Source organism: Harmonia axyridis, chromosome 1 (assembly GCF_914767665.1).
Source record: "Harmonia axyridis chromosome 1, icHarAxyr1.1, whole genome shotgun sequence".
In the NCBI taxonomy this organism is placed as follows: domain Eukaryota; kingdom Metazoa; phylum Arthropoda; class Insecta; order Coleoptera; family Coccinellidae; genus Harmonia; species Harmonia axyridis.
In genome coordinates, this window is record NC_059501.1 from 62428341 (window position 1) to 62445060 (window position 16720).

The 16720-nt window shown below is 31.0% G+C and overlaps 1 protein-coding gene across 1 annotated transcript in view; it reads right to left on the minus strand.

Annotated features, from left to right (window-relative positions):
- LOC123688841 (protein diaphanous-like) overlaps nt 1–8114 on the minus strand; it is a 39250-nt gene extending 31136 nt beyond the window's left edge. Inside the window, exons 1-3 of the mRNA XM_045627567.1 lie at nt 7822–8114; nt 7508–7736; nt 2246–2455 (exon numbers count right to left, since the gene is read on the minus strand). The gene's annotated coding sequence lies outside the window, so the exon portion shown is untranslated. The remainder of the gene's footprint in view (nt 1–2245; nt 2456–7507; nt 7737–7821) is intronic.
- Nucleotides 8115–16720: the final 8606 nt, after the last annotated feature.

Below are 16720 nucleotides of genomic sequence, written 5' to 3' on the forward strand. Positions count from 1 at the left end.
GTCTCTAGACCAGTGATAGCTTGTTCAGTGACTGCTCTTGAGGGTTCTCAACTAACGACCCACATCAAGACAATTTTCAATGAAATTGAAAGACTACTTATATAAAAATGTGTATATTTGTTTATCCTTTTGCCAAATACCACTCACTCAATGCCCGTACAATAATAACTAACATTTCTCACTTTTTGAAGTACCTGTTCAAAATATAAACAATTTCGTAATAAGAAAGTCAACTTTCAATACTCTTGAGGATATAATGAATTTTATAGCAATATTTTTTAAAATCGAACAATAAATATCAGTAGGATATTAATGACAACACCAGTTTATTGGTGCAAAGTATTTGAAAATACAAGAGAACATTGAGTAAGCATGTGCTTTATTAATTACTGAAAATGTTTTATAGTTGGTCCTTCTTAGTGAAATTCCAAATTTTGAATCAAGGAAATACATTGGTGTTTATTTCTATTAATGATATAATTATTTTTCATGGATACTTTCTATGCTTTAAAAAAGTTTTTTGTACAGTATCTTGCAGAGTGTAAATAGTCCCAGTAAAGAATTGTATATAACTGTCCATAGAATGATAATGATAACATTAAGACTTCAAAGTACCTATTCAACATACAAGTCAAATCGACAATATTTATTAGACAAAGTACGAAACAAAGGTAAACTAAAGCAGGCACAATGATTTGAAATAGTCCAGAAGTCCATTTTAGTTATACTTGATTTGTTAATTACTTTGAATATTTTTCAATTTGCAGAGTATATTGTTTTATTGCTTGTATCTGAAACGATGCTCATTTATTTATGCCATAGCAATAGCTATTTATTTCATTCCTATTTCAGTGCCATCTTCAGGTTGTTGTGCCCCTCAAAAATAGTCTAAACGAATCAAATGAAAATTGTGAATTTTCTACGAAGTTTGGTGCTCTTATAGCAATCTTGAAAAACGATGAAAGGAATTTCCGAAATAGAAAAGATATTTGCCAGTATTTTTACAATCGAAGAAATATTGATGTACGAACATTGTGAAAAATATTTTCATTGTAATTAAGCTTTAATTATCAAGATAAATTCCTGGCAAATTCTCTTCAGTAGTATTCATTACACTTGTTACTACTGCACTTTTAAAATCATTCAATTATGTTTGAAATTGCTCAATTTTGGTTCGCCTAAAACATTTTTTTTCCGTTACACATTGTTTCGTTTTACAAAACATAGTTTTTCCTTGTATCCCATTTTTTGTCCAAATAGGCCGAGTGACTGTTAGAATGTGCATTTATGTTTGTAAATATTATTATATCGAGACCTTTTATAATCCAACTGGATGAATTTTTGAATGTATTGATGGACGTCAGTGAATGAGATAACATAAATCGCAAGACTGATATAATTTTGAGTGTTTATGTTTGTGTACAAAAAAATTAACATGTAATAAAACTAGTTTTTAGAAGTTTCATATTGTTTTTTTTTTTTCAAATATTTCCAGACACTGTCAATAATCAAATTAAATGATTTCGATTCCCTTACATTGAACTGTCTAGGAAAATTGAACAGAATTTTTAATATCTAAATCTGTTTATTCGCCATTTTTACTTGGACGCATGATTGATAACAATTAACTTTTCATAATTGTCGAACCGAGAGAGATAAGGTTTGGATGCAAGAATACAAAGTTTAAGAATACCAAATAGAATGTTACACAGGCCAACAAACTGACAATAAAAATTTGGTGTCTGAAATCCAACAACTGATTTTAAATATTTTTAATGTACAATCAGATTGTTGCTATCAGCTCTAGTTTTTGCGATACAGATTGAATAGAAATTTCCTGCTCAAAGTTAGAATCTAATTAGCCAAATATATACCTCAACTAACCTTCTTATAATGGATTATAGCTTATTATAGTATCATGCATTGAAATTTGGCATTTATACATCTAAGCTGCATTAGAAAAAGTTATATAAACGAAAATTGACAAGTGATTAATGTATTTGAATTTCACAATAGTAACTTAAATCCATATGTATTTTTAAACTGGCAATAGTGATAGTTTTAACGTGAAATATACACAAGTTGAAGGTAAATGCTAAATATAGCATACCTCAAAAAATAGATCTGATATGAAATTTCCCAGGGCTATTTCTGATTCTGCACCCAGAAATTAACCAGCAACGGTTGATCAACCATTATATCTGTTGGCCTGTGTTATCGATGTCATAACGAATTGGTAACTTACAGTGACGTTTTCCAAAGTCTTGCATTTAACGCTTATGGTCCATCGATGGCTACAGTTGGGAATGACTTCAGGGAGATCCCTTAGCGACCCAACCTCAGAAGAGGTCAAATCATGCTCTAAGACCCTTCCATCAATTCCTTTTCTTCGACCTTTTGGTCATCCTGGATTTGAATACCAATTCGCTATAGCTTCTTGAGATCGCACAAAAACCTAGTAAAGTCAAGATAAAAAACATTAGATATCTCTTAGTTTTTCATACATTTTAGTTTTTATAATTTTTAGTTCGGTTGGGATAAACTTTTCATCTGACCCTAACAGTTTGCATCAAATTCATTGCTAAAATCGGTTTTTACACCGCGTCTCTCCTATTTCGAGCACACGATCCATGAATTCAAAGGCTGAAAATCTAATCTGATTCTGTTCAGTGCTAGATATTCTGTGAAGATAATTTCGGGGTTGAAAATCGTAAAATTAATTTGGATTTTGCAATTCATGACCATGGGTCAAAACCTTAGAATATAGATATTAATGTTCTAAGGTCAAAACCAAACCCTCCCACTAGATATTTATGATAAGTATTTCATTGAAATGCAAGGTGAGTTATCCTTCATGAAAATGATATTGGGAGTGTTGTCCGATAGGTTTTTGAATCCTAAAAGATTTGAAACATGAATTGTGAACAGTAGAAAGTCTCAAAAGATAATTTTTTCTCTTATTTGAGGCAAACCACCCAAATTCGCATGCTTCTTCTGGGATGCTAAAGAGGTGTCCTCTATAAATTGAACATGGAAATAGGTGACGCAGCAGAAATGAAAGTGAACAGTTTCCTTCTTCGTCTATGCACCCGCCACCTATATGTGAATTACAAAAGTATGATACCGTAGCAGTTTCCTACCATCTATTTTCACAAAATTTAAAGTAACCTGCAATTGTGAATGTCAAGCCCACCATTAGAAAAAAGAAGAAATATTTCAGTTCAGAGAATCTCAGTCGGCTATCATGGAGTGACGTGTCTCGTGACTGCGCCATATTTCTGCAAGCCGGCGGAGTTCATTCTCTCCGCGGTGGGCTTCGCCGAAGTATCGTGAAACTGCGGTGCCTCCAGGAGCATTTGGAGGTAATTGTTCTCATTGAAAGTATTGACGATATTCCTTTCAATTTTATATTATGACAAGATTTTATGTTAACATAATCAGAATTTTGCATGATTATTTGTTCTTAATTCAATCCGCAGTATCGATTCATTTGAAAATATAGCTGTGATGGTTAAACAACTAAAATAAAATTTCTTGTTGTACTTCCAATGTAATATGTGAAAATATTCATTTGATAAGCTCATGTTGTAACTTGACATATTTGGCCTTGTGGAAAAAATGTTTGATTCAAAACAATGTAAACTTTGGGTCATTATTCATTTTCAAGTAATTAAACATTATTCATAATGGATAAAACATTGATTTATGATGAAATATTATATATCACTTAATTTTTGATTGAGAAATATTATTTTTGAATTTGTATTATAATATTCATTTTGAAGATAATTAAATTTCATCAATCAATAAGCTCAAATTTTCAGTCATATCAATATTTCATATTTTCCAAACATATTTCCTTGAAATTGATTGATTTTGTTAAAAAGAAACAATCAATTGGTTGGTCAAAAATTCTATTCTAATTTATGCTACAAATTTCCAACATACATATCTATTGCAGAAGTTGGTTATGGGTGTTACTTTTATTTTGACTTCCAAATTAATCTTTTTTCAATTTGTATTCACAAAATTCTAAAGGAAGATCAACAAATCATTTCAGTGATAATGGCATATGATTTATTTCATCAACAATAACTAAAATGAATCTAGAATCATAAAATATTTTCCTAAAATATATCTGCTTGAAAATGAACATTCTTCTACAAGTTGCCAAATCATGGATATTTGAATCTGTTTTGCCATAAATGCAATAAAAGTACAATTAGGTTTAAATTAGCTGATGAATCAGCAAAATTTTAGGATAATTATAGGATTTAAGTTTCTTTATTTTAGTGCAGCAAATAGAGAGTATTGAGACATGGAATAATGGAAGTATGAAATTGTTAAGTTCTAAAGAATTAGTAAGCTATATATAGTGTTGTATTCAATAGGAGTAAATTTACTTTTATATCAAATTGAAATGAGTACCTTGATAGATTCTTATTGAATTTTTTATTGAATTACATTTTTTATAATCAAATTAGAAATCGTAAAACTTTCTGTCAACAAATGACGCAGTGCACTATTTTTGAAAAACTGTTTTTGCTTAAATGTTTATTATCTCTAGCTGATGAAATGACCATGTTTATTTCAAGTTTTATTGTTTTTATTGGCGTCAGTACATTTTTCAGGTACTTTTTATCTGTTTTTAAAAAATACTAACCTTTTCTTTCGAAATTATTGAACTCCTTTACAGTTTATGATTTTATTAATTTTTTTTTCAGTATAAGACTTCTCAAAAGAGATAATATTGTTGATCATATAAGTCACATGAAAATTTCAAGAAATATTTCAGTATTAAGATGTCTAGAAATACTGGTCTGTCACTTTTGGGAAAGTTCAGTTGACTTTTCATTATAGGTTATAATATAGGTACCTGATTTTTGCACTCGATACAAATGTTTATTTTAGATATATTTGTATTAAATGTTGAATACAAAATTCAAAAAGTGATGGAATATTTTATTTGGCAATCTCAAACATTTTCCTTTCATACATGCAGTGTCTTCATTTGTTGGAGTAAACCTGAAATTAATATGTAGAGGTGTTCCAAATTCGATGCTCATTGAAAGCATCTAGATAATTATAAGAATTCGAGAAAAATCCTTCAAGCATCGCCAATCTCTTTGTTGAAATAATAAGATAACAGAGAATAGATCAAAAATATCCGTTCTCTAGTTAAACGACATTTCTGAAAACTCACTCTTTAAAATATTTCGCTGTAACTATGAAAATATATACCATTAAAAAACGTTATATACTTATATAAACGAAGATATAAAAGAGCGAAATATTTGAAACAATTACCTACTTTTTAGATACACTTTGAGTGAATCCGAAAATGATTCCTCTGAACAATATGATATGGTTGTACAGGGTGTCCCAAATTCGAAGCTCACACTTTAAAGCATCTCGAAAACTTTCAGATTTAGAGACAAAAACTTCAAGGGCCTTCGAATTTGGGACACCCTGTACAACCAGAAAGTTTTGGAGTAGAAAGGATTACAAAAAAATCACTTCTATGCAAAACATGTTAAAAGACATCTAGCCATCAGAAAAAACAAAAGACGATGAGAGCAAAAAATTATTTCCCTACCAATATTTCTTTCAAGTGTAAGGTGTGAAAATTAGAGTTTGCCAAGAGTTTTTTCTCAATACTCTGAATATTAGTAAACAACGAATTTACTATCATTTCAAAAATGTCCAAAATCCAAATACAAATATTCCAAGATCCGCGCTCACTGGAAAACACAAAAAACTAGTTATTTCAGAAAAAGACGAAGACATTGTGAGGAAACATATATCATCTTTTCTTGCCGTAGAATCACATTATTGTCGAGCAAATTCCTCTGAGACTTATTTGGAGAGAAATCTGAACATATACAGAGAATGTATGATTTATTGATTTATATAAAACAGATATTGAAAAACCTGTTAAATTATGTACTTATAGGAAGATTTTTAACACAGAATTCAGTTTCTTCAAACCCAAGCAGGATCTATGTGATAAGTGCCAAACTTTCAATGTAATAAAAAATCCAACTGAGCAAGAAATCAGAACCAAAGAAGAGCATATGAGAAGGAAAAATATAAGAAAGGTGGAACGAGACGTGATAGAATAGCTGATGAAACCGTGGGGGTGATAACATTTGATATGCTCCGCTCTTCCCTAATACTTTAAATGCTACGCTTACAAACAATTTCAAAGATTCTTATAGACTCCTTAAATAATATAATTAATTGAGGTGTGATTTTGTTGTTTTTTGTTTCTCCCCTCTTACCATTCGTTTTACTAACTGCATTAAATATAATTTGAAGTGTGAGACAACCACACTTAAAATGGAATATATATCTAAAGAAAAAATCTTCTCTAATTTGGTCTGTCGTCATGTGATTGACACTAGACAGTTCTCTTTCCGGAATATTTTATTTCATCTGAAGGATTAATTGGACTTGAAATTTGAAAATCCTGAATATTTTCTCGGTTTAATCCCATATTTGTTGACCGATTTCTTATATTTTACTTGATGACACTTGTTGTTGGTCATATGATTCATAGAACCAACTTGTAAGTTAAATGAATAAATTTTTCAATTTCTTTTTCTGTTAAGATCAATGTGATATTGCTTTCAAGCATAAACTGTCGTAAAGAATTAAAATAAAAATAGATGAACTAGAAAATGAAAATAGTGAAATACAGAAATGGAGACCAGATGTTGTAATTTAAACATGTGATGCAGTTTTTCACTTTTTCATTATAAAAATTTCGGTTTATTTGAAGTATATAAACAATTATTGAATACATCTATACATGATTTCCTCGAATTTTCTTTCATTTAACTCAAAACCAATCATTTCGAAGAATATCCTTAGACTTTTCCGATGTGTGTATTTTCCATATAAACTAGTGGTACAAATATGTACCACTGTAAAGTAAAGTATTTTGTTTGCCTAAATGATCTCTGGTACGAATATGTACCACCAGTTATTTCAAATTCCAGCAAAAAAAAAGAAAAAAAAATATATTTAATGACTGAATTAAGAGAAGGTATTTGATTTCTTTCCATAAATATAAAAGTAAAGTGAATCCAAAAAAAGGGTACCTCACTTGATCAAGATCACCTCACAAATTTCTTCATATCATCAATATCATTCACATCATAACAATAGATTATATAATGGCTGAATTTACATGAACTTTTTGGATTCACTATACTTTTATATTTATGGAAAGAAATCACCTACTCTTAATTCAGACGACCGAATGAAAACTTTTCAAATACAATCTTCAAGAGAATGTAACAAAATGTTTGCACTCATATGAGATTAATTGATACCTTCAATCTGAATTCAAAGGAAAGAAAAACATACAATATAATCTATTCTAGCAATTTCAAAATATGATCACGAAATTGTTTGTTAAACGAATGAGTTCAAAACTACAAAATTAAATTCTCCCTGTACCAGGATATTTCTAACTGGAATCAGCAATTAATTCTGTACATACCAACCGAAGAATCAGAAGGGCTGAATGTATTATTCAAATTAACTTCAATTCAAAATCCTGTGTCCAGAACTTAAAAAATGGAAGGAACAATCCAAAGATCCGCAGCATATAACCATCTAACTGTTGCAGGGTGTTAGGCAATTTCTCAATGGTCGGTGAACTTGAATATTACGTTTTATTCAAAACGTAAATTGATGTTGGAAAATTGGAGACAAAAAAACAAAAGGCCCTAAAATAACGAAAATATGCAGTAGATAATCGTTCTTGATGTTATTGAACGAAAATCATACATAAAGAATATTAATTACACTCACTTTGGTTATTGGGCGGCCTTAGAAGAAAGAAACTCGTTCTTTGTACTCAGATAATCCCCTAATAAGGGTAATATATTGCTTCTTCAAAGAAACCAATACGCAATATATTCTTGAGAAATAAGGAAAATAACGTTATTTTCACAATCAACAAGACTTCTACTTTCCAAATTCATAAGTAACAAAATGCGTTTTTCTCGAAAGAAAATTCCAGTATCGGGCACATATGTTAACAAAAAAGTGATAAACAATATAGGAATATAATTCGAATCAAATTCATCAGTAGGCAACCAAAATTACAACACATTGTATTTGGTGCTGCAATTAAACGCTACAGTGCATTCGAACTATTTTGAATAATTTTTGGCGAAATTAAACTACCCCCTTTATTATGCCCCTTAAAGGGTTAATGATAGTCACACATTAACAAGTTTTGATCAGGGGGCCCCAGATGTGCCTTGCGCTTTGGGACCTCAGTTGTCTCAATCCGCAACTGAGTGCAAGCGAAATATTGGATCACTGAGTTTATTTAATTTTACGGCCAGGTCCTCACAATATATCATACTTTCATCATTTGGCGCTGAAAGTACTTCGTAAGCTTTTGCGAGTGCTTTTTCTCTTTTATTTGTTTTTATATTTTATTGGAGTAGGTGTATCATGAATATCACTTGCCCTGTTTGCAGATGCATCAACTTCCAGATCCTCATTTTCATTACTTTCAGAATTCTATTGTAAACAAATGAATTATATAGTAAATAAACCTTCATGTTACAGTTTCCTGAAACAACTGACGATTGGTTAAAAATCTCAAGAGGGTTTAAACACGATGGAATTTTCCAAATTGTGGCAGATCTATCGATGGAAAACATGTTCCACTTAAAAAACCGACAAATTCTGGTTCTTATTTCTACAACTCCAAAAAAATTTTCAGCGTTGTATTTTTGACAATTGTCAATGCAAATTATGAATTTATATATGTACCTACTAGAACCGATGGGAAATTTGAGACGGGGTGTAAAAGAAAAAGAATGAACTTAATTTACCCACTCGACAAGAGAATAGAGGACATTTGAATCAATGGAGATGAAGCATTTGCGTTAACTGAAAATTTTATTAAACCTTATTCAGCGTACATCTTGGACCACATATATTCAACTATCGTCTTTCAAGAACATGAAGAGTTTTTGAGAATACATTTGATATCCTCGAATTAAGATTCAGAACTTTTCATACGGAAAGGAATTCATCCATAGAAAACATGACAAGGTCATTCTAGGTTGTAGCGTTTTACATAATTTTATACGAAGAAACATATTTTCAACCGAAAACAAATCATTTCGTCATATTCAAACAAACAGTTCAGCAGAAAACGTTCGAATTTCATGTGAATGATAATAATAATTACTTAAAGAACGGAGTAATTAAAGTCGTTCAGAAGGAAAATTAAAACTCGAATGAAGAGCCATCTGTGACAATTCGTAAAAAATTGTTCGAAAAAACTTTTGTGTGTTTTTTTTGCGTTGAATACGAATCTGCAATGGAAAACAGGGGCTCCCATTTGAAATTTAAAAATTGACCCCCGTACCCCTAACAAGGAGGAATTATGGCAAAAATGGACTTACCACTTTAAACTATCAACCTGTTATATGAAACATTTTTCTGTAAGATGTTTTCTTTTTGAGAGTTTTGACTGATTCAACTTGAAAGACTCACCCGGTATGTACCGGGTGACCTCAGACGCAGATTCTGGTTTGAGGGAGTAAATGGAGATAGATATTTTGAAAATTATTTTTTGTTATGTGTAAGAGGTAGTTAGAGGCATAATTCAAAATTATATTCATAATATATACAGGTTTTTCGAAAACAACGATATTGACCAAATTCACACTTTTTTAATGTAACACCTTGTATATGAATGATGAGTCTTCAGTTCACCCTATATTTACCTTAAAGGCTTCAATTACGAGAAAATCACAAAAAATTGAAAATAATATACAAATATACAAAATTGGCTTGCGGGGTCACCCAGATTGAACATTTCCAGATTTTTTTATTTTTGTTGTTTCTTCCTCTTTGGTTCATCCATTTTATTGTTATAGTTTTTAAGTATGTAAGGAAACAATTCAAATATTTTGTACCTGTAGGAGGTACCTGTTATGTCATTAATTTCATTCAGAAACAATTTTAGAAAGAATAACTAGATAACCTAAGTTTCAATGGGTTGGCTACCTGGGGGGTTACTCATTTTTATCACCGAAATCATTACAAATCGTTAATACTTCATCTGCAAATGATGAGTCAGTTGACAGTGACAGGTTATCTAAAGAATTAGAAGCAATCCGATAGACATCTTCACACTTTCTGCACTTTCTCAATTCACATCCAAACCAAGCCACAATCAAAAAGACACAAAGAGTCATTAGTTCCCAGAAAATTCAAACATCTACAGAATAGGACAAAAAAAAAATCAAGATTTGACTTGAATATGCTTACACAGATACAGTGGCGTACCCAGCCGTAAGCCTTGAGGGGGGTAGAGTTATAAACGAAAAAAAATTGTTTATTAATTTCCAATGTCCTATGAATTTACAGGCACTTCTTGATATTGATTTTCATCTGTCGAAGAGTCCAGCTGAATTCAAACGCGAAAAACTTGATGATTCGCCTGCATCAACTTTCCTTCTTTTGAAGAAGTTTTCTTTCTCATAACAAGATTCCGATTAGTTTTGAGATCGTACAACACACATTAAAAGTTAAACGTGAAATATAACAGAAAACTTTCACGTCAACCACCTCGAAACTAATCAACAGAATATATTAAACCTACTGGTCTATCTTTATGAGTGAAAATGTTAACACAGTATCTGATGGAATCCAAAATTCCGACAAAGAGATTCTTTGCTCCAAAAAATGCGATAATTTGATTTTATCACCCAATTGCAGGAACATTCATTAGAATTTAAAGCCGACTTTTTTTCCTGCATCAATCGGCATAGCCAATAGGCTCCTCGTATTGGAGAATTAAAAATTTAATGACGGAATTAAATTCTAATGAATCAATTCGATTAGTTCGAAGCTTCTACTTCAGATTCTCATTAATTTTACCCGATTGTTCATCATCAATTTGGCATTTATAGTCCGCATGTAAATACGGAGGGGGAAATATCCCCTTTATCCCCGCCTTGGGTACGCCAATGCACTATTATACAGGGTGTTTCCTAAACATGCGGCAAAAATTCAGGGGGTTGTTCCTTGGACTATTCTAAGAATATTTTGTCCTTTGATGATTTTTGAAAAACCTCTTTGTTTCGAAGATACAGGGCGAACAACATTTTTCATATTTTTAAAATTAATAATAGTTTAAATAAAAATGCGTACCGCACTGTGTTTACTAAGTAGATACAATTTATTTTTAAATTTGTTTAACAACATTCCAATTACTAAAAACGGCCAGTTTTTTGACTAAAAATTGCTAATACATCACAAAACGAATTCAAATGAAAACCGTGTTTAATCTGTATTCCTTTACCATCTGCACTTATCAATTTTTAGTCGAAAAACTGGCCGTTTTTAGTAATTGGAATGTTGTTAAACAAATTTAAAAATAAATTGTACCTACTTAGTAAACACAGTGCGGTACGCATTTTTATTTAAACTATTATTAATTTTAAAAATATGAAAAATGTTGTTTGCCCTGTATCTTCGAAACAAAGAGGTTTTTCAAAAATCATCAAAGGACAAAATATTCTTAGAATAGTCCAAGGAACAACCCCCTGAATTTTTGCCGCATGTTTAGGAAACACCCTGTATACCGGATCTTTCATTGTCATAGTAGAATCAAAATCTTCTGAAAATATAGGCAATATTCATCCAGTGAATTTAACAAAAAAACTAGCATCGATAAATGGGGGAATATAGAAGGATATCAATAACTTTCGATTTCTCGGATAGAGCGATTAACTTTTTTGTGAAAATCTTTTTTTTAAAGATCCGAATACAGTTCATCGGAATAGGTAGGCAACAAAAAATAAACATATTTTTTCGAAAATCACCGCTGATAAGATGAGATGGAGATGGAAAAGTTCTGACAAGAGAACTATATAAGGTTATACAGGGTAGGCTTCAGAAAACGAAACAGACTAGATAACACGTGGAATGAACTTATTTCGAAAAAATGCTCGGACATGTCGATTTTTGATTCTAGGAGGACAACTTTTCAGATCAAATTCACATCCAAATCGTTTCAGCCCTAGAGCCAGTTGCACCGTTCAAAAAAATACATTGTTTCCATTAGGGCTGGGAATCATGAATGAATGATTTGAATATTCGAATAATCATTGAATAATTATTCGAATAATTGCATTTTGCATTATTCGAATAATCATGAATATTCACTGAATAGTTGAATAATCAATGACTACTTTTCTATTCATGAATAATCAGTGAATAGTCGAGTATTCACTGAATAGTTGAATAATCAATGACTACTTTTCTATTCATGAATAATCAGTGAATAGTTGAGTATTCACTGATTATTATTCAGTGAATTGTTTTCTATTCAGTGAGTAGTTGGATATTTATGAAGTTACGAATGAAAGTTTGAATGATCACTTGATTCCCTATTCAGTAATGATTAAAACAAGGTTTTGTGATTCACTACGGACAAATCGTTTCATTAATATTGAAATTACTGGAAATTACATAATATTGAAATTGATAGATACAATTGAATTAAAATTATAAATAAACTCCTGTCAGTGTTCGGAATCCAAACAAACAAATTGTCATTCAAATTAGTACGTTGTCGTTGAAGAAATTGGCTTATTTTGATAAATTATATTATTTGAGGAACGATTTTACTATAAATTTATAGACAGAAGGAACGAGAATAATACCGTAAGTTCGAACTTGAGGTTCAACTAATAAACACGGCTTTTTACAAAATCTGGGGAATGATACAGGATTCAAAGTTACTGGTATTAACCTCTTTCCTTCTGTCTATCAATTAATACTGAAATCGTTCCTCAAATACTCTTATTTATGAAAATAAGCCAATTCCTTCAACGAGACCGTACTAATTTGAATGACAATTTATTTGTTTGGATTCCGAACACTGACAGGAGAACCAAAAATGGCGGTGTGTGACGTCACACTAATAGAGCGTATATGGCGAGAGGCAAAACACTAAAACGATTATACCACGTCGCAAAGGGTATATTCACTCATCCAAACGCTCGGATTTCATTGGTTCATTAAAACATGAGTTTAATCACTGAATATTGACTGAATATTCATTGAATAATCACTGAATAATCAACGTTTAGTTGAATATGAATAATCAACGTTTAGTTGAATATTCATGACTACTCATGAATAATCAAGCATGAATATTTGTTTGAATGAATTATTCGAATAATCGAATAAATTTATGGATGAATATTCGAATACAAAAAGGCGAAAAAGTCCCAGCCCTAGTTTCCATAACCTTTCTCTATATTTTCTACCGATTTGTTAATTACCGATGTTTAGCTAAACAGGATATATATTTGGCAACGTTGCAAAATTTCGACGCTTATCATAGAGAAATCAAAAATTTCAGTTTTCTAGTATAATGTTTTGTGTTTTTGTGGTGTAAAAGTCAAAACAAATTATGAATTATTATTATGAATAGTCATTAGATTTTTTTAGACACTAGACGGAGTATTATTACACACCATTAGAGCTACATTCACAAATTGTTTTGAAATACAGAGGGTGCACCATAAAAGTTTAAACGAGTAAATATATCTTTTTTCTTATGGAACACTCCGTTTTTCATTTAATTTTCAGATTGCATGGAATAAATGAACCCAAGTTTTTTCGAACTCATATGCTTAAAACTTACTAACTTTTTCATACATTGATTGTTCTTTGGAAAAACTGATAACTTCGAAATTTATTTGAATGAGATTCTAAAAGTGAATACAAGAAGAACGGAGGTTGGTAATGACTTTTTGATAATTATTGAGAACTCTTTTGTGTATTCGAAAAGAGATGGTTCATTGATGACTCATTCAAACATTAATATTGTACTAATAACAAATGATACAACCTACATTTCACATTCTCATTTGGTAGACAATATTTCAAAGATGGTAAAATTTGCTTACCAATAAAAAAATAAAATACAGGCAACGTCATTAACGTTTGAATGAGTCATCAATGAATTGTCTCATTTTTAACGCCCAGTAGAGTTCTCAACTATTATCAAAGTCAGTACTTTAGTCTTACCTCCATACCACAATACTTCTAGGATTAACTTTCAAAATCTCATTTAACTAAATTCATTAATTTCGGAGTCATAAGGTTACTTTGAAGACTTTTCAATTTTTGTAAAATCGAAAAAAGATAAGTTTTGAGCATATCAAACTTTGAACAATTTTGGGTTCATTTATTTTTTCCAATCTGAAAATTCAATACAAAACAGTTTATTCCATATTTAAGAAACATATGTTTGATCATTTAGACTTTTTTGGAATACCATGTGCATTTCCAAACAATTTGAGAATGTAGTTCTAATGAAGCTTAATAACACTGTCGAAAAATAATTCCAAAATTTCAGCGCTCAACCTTAAAAGAGCATCGCGTCAGTGGTGGAACACCCTGTATGTAAATTATATTATTGGTCGCAAACTCCGCAATATTGTTCTAGAGCTCAAGACAACGGACCTCCCCGAATTTTTTTCTAGCTACAGCCTTGAGTGTAAACAGTGATTATGCCACATAAAGCGTCATTTGAAAGATGGTGCAAGAGAAATCAGAAAGTAGTCAGCGTTTAAATTTTTAACTAATGTTTAGACAAAGGGAGCAACATAAGTGTTATAACCCCAAGCCCTAAATTTCGAATAGGGAAGATGGTGTATGTGATACCTCATTTGAAAGTTTTGATTAATTTTTTTTAATTTAATTTTTTTCTCATTTGATGTATTCGTTTTAGAAATATTCATATTTAAATTTTGAACAACACTGGTTTTTCCCGACAAGCATGCTGTATAATCAGTTAAAATTTCACAAGAGCATAGACAATATTTGATTATACACCGATTCACGAGACGTAGTTCGCGAAACATCAAGAGAGCGCAGCTCAAGTGGTGTTTCGTGAACTTCATCGAGTGAAGAGATTAGTATAATCGAAATACAGAACGGAAATAAATTAGAGGATCAAAATAAAACTCGAAATTTTAAGCGATTTTTCAAATGGCTGTATTTTCGATAACATTGGTGGTATCTCAATTTGAAAAATAACTTTTCGAAGCTTATAGTTTAGAGATCTCGTGATGATTATCCAAAAAGCCTCCAAAAGCCTTTTTTTATCAACTGTTCAAATTAATGTAGAGAACGAAGAAATTTTTTTCCGAAAATACCTTAGCTACTTCTTGTGGAGAATTCATTCAAGATTTCAAAACATCCCTTTAATTTTCTGTGCAAACATTGATTGGTGAGATATTGATGGTTAAGGACAAAAAGGTCATTTTCAATTCAAAGTTCGATATTTCAGAGAGAAATGCTCGTATCAAAATTTTGAAAAAAGGATATTGAAGATGAATGAACAAGTTATCTCATTCATATAGTGGTTAAAATGGAAAAAAATTCAAAGTCTGTAGGGCAAAGATAAAAACTGAAAAAATTTCGCCGAAATTTCAGACACTATAATCATTAGAATTGAGCGGTACATGTTGCTTGAAAAATGTTTTCATCATGAGATCTCGAAATTATAAGCTTCGGAAAGCTTTTTTTCAAATTGAGATACGACCAATGTTATCGAAAATACAGCCATTTGAAAAACCGCTAAAAATTTCGAATTTCATTTTGATCCTTTAATTTATACCACTAGTATATATAGTGAATGCTCGAGTTGGTATTCGTTAAGAGTATACAACTCATGTTCTGATGAACCAATAGAATCCGTAAATTTTCCATAGTAACGGCGTTGGCGTATTGATAAGTGAATATACTACTTGACGACGTGGTATAATCGTTTTGGTGTTTCGACTCCTGCCATATTGTGATCATTTCCATGGTAACATTCTTGGACGTTCGCCAAAAAATAAAAGTCAAGCTCAGTGCCACAGTGAAATGTCATTGAATTGTCAAAATGCCGTGCTTTGGTTATGATTATTGAAATTATTCGATATATAATCGTAACGAATATCACTCGAGCATAGACAATATATTTCGATTATACGAACCTCTTGACTCGACGTAGTTCTCGAAACACCACGAGAGCGGAGCTCGAGTGATGTTTCGCGAACTACGTCTCGTGAATTGGTGTATAATCGAATATTGTCTATGTTCTTGTGATATTATAACTGATTATATATCGAATAATTTCAAAAATCATAACCAATGCGCTGCATTTTGATTAAAACCAAGGCAAAAGCTGTCGAACGAAGAATGCTGGCATCAACTCTCGATGAGGAACTAGCAAATTTTTGAAATTCAAAGAAGTATCAAATTAAATTCCAAGATATTTGGAATTATTATTATGATTCAAGACAGAATTATTGAAACTTATTTCCAATTTTCTATATTTTTGTTGATTTTTAACATGAAAACAGGAATCTTCTGTTTTATTCGGATTAGGGCATGAGCGCCCCTCAGAAAAAAAAATTTTAAAAGTTTCATTATCGTTATCTCGATAATAACTAAAATTACAGTTTTTTTCATGGATCACATTTGAGTTCGTCAGATCAGTAAGTCGAACCTCATCGTTTGAGATTTTTAATTTCATTGAAAGGTTTTCTATTTTCTACATCTCGTAGAAAATAGTACCAAGAAAACAAAGCGTAATAGGGACATTTTTATTTTTTACACATGGAAAATTCTATTTACAAAATGAAAAGTAAACAAATGATAAAAATTG